Source organism: Elephantulus edwardii, unplaced genomic scaffold (genome assembly GCF_000299155.1).
Source record: "Elephantulus edwardii isolate Elephantulus edwardi_28Jun2011 unplaced genomic scaffold, EleEdw1.0 scaffold00475, whole genome shotgun sequence".
In the NCBI taxonomy this organism is placed as follows: domain Eukaryota; kingdom Metazoa; phylum Chordata; class Mammalia; order Macroscelidea; family Macroscelididae; genus Elephantulus; species Elephantulus edwardii.
The window spans coordinates 147,564-154,529 of record NW_006400225.1 but is presented as its reverse complement, the minus strand read 5'-3'; the positions used below and the strand labels follow the sequence as shown (position 1 = coordinate 154,529).

General features: G+C 39.8%; 1 pseudogene; it reads right to left on the bottom strand.

Moving 5' to 3' along the window:
* Positions 1-6,058: 6,058 nt before the first annotated feature.
* On the bottom strand, positions 6,059-6,966 carry LOC102857675 (annotated as a pseudogene).

Below are 6,966 nucleotides of genomic sequence, written 5' to 3'. Positions count from 1 at the left end.
ATCTTTGTCTTCTTGACATTGAGCCTCAATCCATATTGGAGGCTGTAGTCCTTGACCCTCTGCAGCAGGTGCTTCAGGTCCTCTTCAGCAAGCAGGGTTGTGTCATCTGCATAATGCAGATTGTTGATAAATCATCCACCAATCTTGACCCCACATTTCTCCTCATAGAGCCCAGCCTCCCAAATATCAAACTAAATATTAAAAATTAACCAAATGCTCTATCAGGATATGTTGTTGTTGTTGTTATGTGCCGTCGAGTCGTTAGCGACTCATAGCGACCACAGCCCTAAACCCTGCTCTATCCTGTGCCAATCGCATTGCCTCTGACACACCCATCCCGAGGGACATCAGGATATGAGGGAAGCTTAAATACAAGCTGGAATTCCCCCTGGGACAGGTCACAGGAGTCAAGTGCCAAGGCAGACCTAAAGCATTTCCACCATTCTTGGATTGTATTTATTAAACCCACCCTCCTGAGATAAACAAAAGGTTGACAATAGAGAAAAACTCAGCTTCGTTTGCAAAAGATTTCTCTTTGTGATTTACTTCCTGGTGATTCTCAATAAAGCCACAGAAAGGCATGACTTGAGGGCTTCAGTTTTCCAGCTGTTTGCCCCTTGCCTTCATGCTCACTGTTTCTCCTCCATTCTTGGTGTTCTGTCTCTTTCCTTATTCTTTTTCCTTGGCCAACCACTTTCTCTTGATCCAAGCAATCCCTGATTTAGTTAACTTAACCTGTACACTGCTATTTAAGAAGTCAATGGGCAATCCTAATTCCTAATCTGTCTTAACCCGGGAGCTCTGGTGAACCCTGCCCATTATGGGATAACCTTCTGGAATCTGATACACTGGTGACACAGATGTCAACATCACAGCAATCCAAACATTACCCTAGTACAGCAAACTGACAGACAAGTGTTGTATGAAGAAGTATTTTCATCTGTACAGCACTAAAACAGTGGAGTCTCACCCAAACTGTAGATTCCCACACAAAAGCATGTGAATTGATAGACCAAACTCTAAATAGCCAAACTGTCTCAATTCACATTGAGCTGTAGATGCACATATAAAATTGTCTTAATTCAGACTAAAAAGGTGGATTCTCACTCAAATATTCAAGAATAGATCAAGCCCTGTAGCTGCCAAAACAACCCACATTTACTGGTTAACATGCCAAAATGTTAATGCCTTTAGAAAATGTAAGACAAAAAAAAAGGAAGAAATACTGACTTGTTTTCTAGAGCACATACCCTAATCACCAGCAAAGGGACTTGCAGCACAAATGGAAATACAAGGAGAGAAAAACTTTCCTTTACTAAATTATAAGACTATGGTACCTCTTTCAGTCCAAGTCTCCTTGGAGTTGATGAGGTCCATTGTTTCAGAAAATCTTGCCAAGGAGTATACTATAATTATTGTAGGGGCAGGGGAACCATATACCACTGCAGTTACAATAAGCCAAGAAAAGTCGTTTATTTGGCAAGGAATCCATCTTACTTGGATTCACAATCAACACACCTGGTACCAGCAGTCAGATGATCAGGAGACAAATTTCATTGGCAACACCTTCAGTCAAGGACCTGTCCAAAGTACTGAGGAGCAACAATAAAGACTAAGATAATAAGACTAAGGAACACTTGATTCAAGCCATGTTTTCAATCAATTCATATGCATCTGAGAGCTGGACAATAAATAAGGATTAAAAAAAGAAGAATTGTTCACACCCATGTTTATCTCTGTATTATTCACAATAGCAAAGAGATGGAAGCAACCCAAGTGCCCATCAATAAATGAAGGGATAAAAAAACTCTATAAAAACAAGGAACTCATAAAACATTACACAACATGGTGGGTGACCCTGGAGAACATTAATTATGCTGAGTGAAATATCTCAGTCACAAAGGGGCAAATAGTGTGTAAGACCACTGTTACAAAACAAGACTGCTGTAGGTGGCTGGGGGGAAAGTACAAAAAAAGGGGATAAATAATGAACACTGCATTGGAACAGATGAAGGAAAGACCTGCTTAAAAGGAATATAGGATCAGGCATTACATTAAAAGGTGATTGGAATACTACGCAGTTTTGTGTCATTCAGTTATGCAGTTTTGTGGAACAATACAGAATGGGAACATGAAAAGGTTTAGAAACATTATGAATCATGGTAATCTTACAGATGATATATTGAAATTACAAGCTCAGATCCATTGTACTTTTGATAAACAATTGGAGGAATTTAAGAACATGGATATTCTCCAAGGAGTAAGTGAAGGAGTCTCTAATCTGAATCCTTTTAATAATGTAAAGATCTTTGGAAGTACGTCTATAATTTTATTTTGTTTAATTTGTTGGGGTTTTTTTGTTTATGTATAAAGGATAGAGAGAACAAAAACAAATAAGAATAACTCAAAGAAGAAAAAGCTACATTTGCCCTGATGACAAAATAATAATAAAAACACAAAGAGGGAAATGTGACAAACTAAACGCTTAAACAGGAACTGGGTTAGGCACAGCACAAGGAATGAAGCGTTCCTTGCAGACAAGTAGACACCATTCTTAACTCCCTACAAATAGAGTGTTAAAGTTTGTGTGTTGTAAATCACTCTATTTCTGAAATAAGAAAAGAATGTCAGCCGAGAAAAACATAGATTTATTAGTAAAAAATTGTTTCTGTTACTTCCTGCTATTTCAAAATAAAAGCTATGAGAAATTTGGGCTCAGGGCTCAATCTTTGAGCTATTAGCCCCTGCTTCCATCTCTCTTTTAAACTTCATTCCTGGCGTCCCTGCCTCTTCTTCGTCCTGGTCAGCAAAATAAGCAATCAGGTTGAGTGCATCAATAGATGCTCCAATATTAAAGAGCCTTAAACAAGTCTGTTCTTTTCACCTAATTGGAAAGGATTTAATGATGAGGAGCCCCAGCTAGTTCCCTTTGAAGCAGAAGCTTTATTAGTTGATCAAGATATGGAATGACAAGGAACCTGAGGCTATATGCACATGTGTGGGTAAAATGGCTCAGGGATGGGGGCGGGGGTAAGACCTTCTTGGGTCTTCTAGACACCAGGAGCACAATATACCACAATCCTCAAACCTGTCAGTAAAATTTCAAAGGAACTTAAGTTTAGATTGGACAGTATGAAAATGCAGCAACTGATGGGACTAAAGTGTTAAGTCTGGAAGAGAATTGGAAGATTTAAAGAGATACTGTATGAAGTAGTTTCATCTCCCTTATCTGAATGTGGTTTTGATGTGGATAGTCTGTTCCATTGGGGTACACTTCCCCTATTTCATATGGTAAAACTGAAGGCATGTAAGTCTGTTATTAGGCAAATATTGTTTGGGTGTGTTAAATGGGAACCATTTGAAGGAGCTCTGGTGATCAAGTGGTTAGGAGTTGTGCTGTGATCCCAAAAGCATATAATTCATATCCCAAGTATACTCAGGTTGTTCATTTCAAAAAGTATAGTATAGCTAGTGGACAAAAGGAATTTACCGCTTTGATTAAATGTAAACCATAAGTACGAGTGTTGGTGTCAACAAATTTTCTGTATAAGAGAAAATTTATATGGCCCATTAAAAAGGTAGATGTCTAGTAGAAGTTAACAATAGATTGTTGTTGTTGTTATGTGCCATCAAGTCATCTGCAACTCATAGCAACCCTATGTACAACAGCTCTGAAGCCTGCTCTGTCCTGAGCCTGTCTCACTCTCTCTGACACATCTACTCACATTGCCCTAGTTCTTCTATCAATCCATCTCATCTGGAGTCTTCCTCTCCTCTGCTCTCCTGCCATGCTTCCAAGTATGATGTCCTTCTCCAAGGATGGGTCCCTCCTGGTAACATGCCCAAAGTATGTGAATTGTTGTTGTTGTTAGGTGCCACTGAGTCAAGCACAACTCTCAACAACCCTATGAACAAAAGATCTGAACCCTGTTCTATCCTGCTCCATCCTCACACTTCCTGACACACAAGAGCCCATTGCAGAAGTCACCATATCAATCCACCTGGTTGAGGGTCTTCCTCTCCTTCTCTGACCTTCCACCCTTCCCAACATTATGTCCTTCTCCAAGAAATAGCACCTCCTAGAAATATGTCCAAAGTATGTGAGGCAAAGCCTCATTATTCTTGCCATCAAAGAGCACTCCAGCTGCACCATCTCTAAGACATATCTGTTCATTCTCTTGGCCATCCATGGGATGTTCAGTGCTCTTCTACAACATGACAGCTCAAAGGTGTAAATTTTTTTTGTCATCTTTATTCATTGTCTAGGTCTCAGATGCATAGCTAGTAATCTGAAAGATTGACACCACTACTCTTCAATAATTTGGAAAGGTCCCTAACTGCAGATTTTCCCAGTGCAATGTGTCTCCTCATTTCCTGACTGCTCATACCAATGGTGTTAATTGTGGATCCAAGCAAGATGAAGTTGTTGACAATCTCAATCTCCCCTCCATCAACCATGATGCTGCCTATCAGTCCAGTGGTAAGAATCTTCATTTTTCTGAGAGCGAGATACAACAAGTGCTTCAAGCCCTCCTTACTTTCAGCAAGCAAAGTTGTGTCATCAGCATAACACAGGTTATTGATGAGTCTCCATCCAATCTTGATGCCACACTCCTCTTCACAAAGTCCAGATTCTCAGAAAATTTGCTCAGCATAAAGATTCAATAGGGAGAGAGAGAGACTGAAACCCTGGCACACTCCTTTCCCAATCCCAAATCACTAGGTGCTTTCCTGCTCTTTTTGCACAACAGCCTTCTGATCCAGGTTCCATATGAGCACCATCAAGTGCTCTGGGATTCCCATTTTTCCTCAATGTAAGCCACAACTTGTCATGATCACACACAGTCAAATGCCTTTGCATAGTCAATAAAGCACAAATAGACATTCCTCTGGTATTCCTTACTTTCATCTAGGATCCATCTGACATCAGCAGTGATATCCCTGGTGTCACAGCCTTTTCTAAATCCTTCTTGAACTTCTGGTAGTTCCTTATCTATGTACTGTTTCAGCTATTTTTTAATGATCTTCAGCAGTATTTTGCTTGCACATGATATCAATGATGTTGTTCAATAATCTCCACTTTCAGTTGCATTACCTTTCTTGGGAATGGGAACATTTCAATCCATTGGCCAGACAGCTGTCCTTCAAATTTTTTGGCATAGACTGGTGAGTATATTCAAGGTTGCATCTGTTAATTGAAACAAGTCAATTGGTATACCATCAATTCCCGGGGCATTATTTTTTGTCAATGCCTTCAATGCACAATAGCAAAAAGATGGAAGCAACCCATCAATAAACAAATATATAGGAAAAACTACAGTACACTCACAGAATGGAATATTACCCAGCACTGGAAAACCATGAACTTATAAAAAGTCACACAACATGAAGGACCCTGGCAGACATTATGCTGAGTGAAATATCTCAGTCACAGATGGACAAATACTGCATGAAACTGGTGTTAGAAAACAGAACTGATATGGGTGGGTGAGTGGGGAGAGAATGGGGAAAGTGTGGATAGATCATAAACAAGGCATTAGAACATATAAAGGGAAGAATTGTCTGGAAAAAATTTATGATTATGCATTATATGTATGACAACAAACTGGAATAAGGGGTGCACTGTGGGTGGGATGGGAGAGGAGGAGAAGAGGGAAGAGAAAATATTTAACAATGAAATAAAAATAAAAAATACTATTTTTTGTATAAAATGTCATCTTCTTTTTTTTTTAATGTCAAGATACTTTATTTTTAAAACAGGTCACAACACTAACCTTTGGCCCATTCTGCCCCTGGAGAAGCTACAAATGCTTGCTCAGCATCTGGGTGCATTCTTTAGTAGCATGTGTGAAAAGTGAATAAAAATGTACATAAAACAAATATTCAAATAGTTTCCATAGGAACACAGATAAGTGTGACCCCATCGCCTAGTCTTCCATACTGTTCCATCCCACCATACTCATATAAAATTTCAAAACTAACAATAATTAAGTTAAATGGTCCCACCAAATCCCTTAATTCAAGCTAAACTTGGAGTTAACAGCTACCAAAATGGTATCTACACATTAACACTAGCTGAAGCACAACTGGCTGGATGCCGTTTCATTCCAATTTCCCAAGCACAAGACAAGGGCAGAGTGCTGACATCCTGCTCCTCCACTTCAAGTGGATACTCATGGTTCTTGATTTGCTGCATGAGTTGCCATGTTGGCCCAGACATCACATAGTAGATAGTTGGCCTCTGGAAGCCATTGAAGGTAGAGGCAGCAGCAATAGTGTAAGCACCCATGTTTTCAAACAACATCCAGTCCCCCACATGCATTTCTGGCAGGTTACAGCGCTCAACAATCCGATCCAGACCATCACATGTTGGTCCCCATATGCTAGATACTTCTCATCTGGTTTGGGTCTCTTTTGCAGCAGGGGCTTTACATGTGCATGATCGTAAAGGATGCAATTAAATGAGCCATAAACCCCATCATTCACATAATACATAAAGGTTTTTTCACTCGATTCATCTTCATCATCAGAGCCCGTCTGTTCTTTTAACACAAGTTTCTTGGCAATGATATTAACAGCAAGAGTGAAAGCTGATGCAACATAGTATCTGCCTGGCTCAGCTATGATTTTTACTCCACAGTCTGATGGAAAATACTTGTCCAATGCTGGATTGATTACATTGGTGATCTCTTCAAATTTAAGCTTCACATCCTCAGATCCAGGAAAGCCACCACCAATATCAAGCAGATACATGCTAAAACCAGTCTCAGCTCCCATGTCAAAGACACAACAGGCATCAGCTATTGCTTGCACAAAGGTCTCTGGGTCGGTACAGCCACTACCCACATGGAAGCTGACACCAATGACATCAATGTTGAGTTCTTTAGCCCTTTCTAAAAGAAGCCTGCTGGTTTTGAGTGTGGCACCAAATTTAACACTAAGGCGACAGACTGCTTTAGAATCATC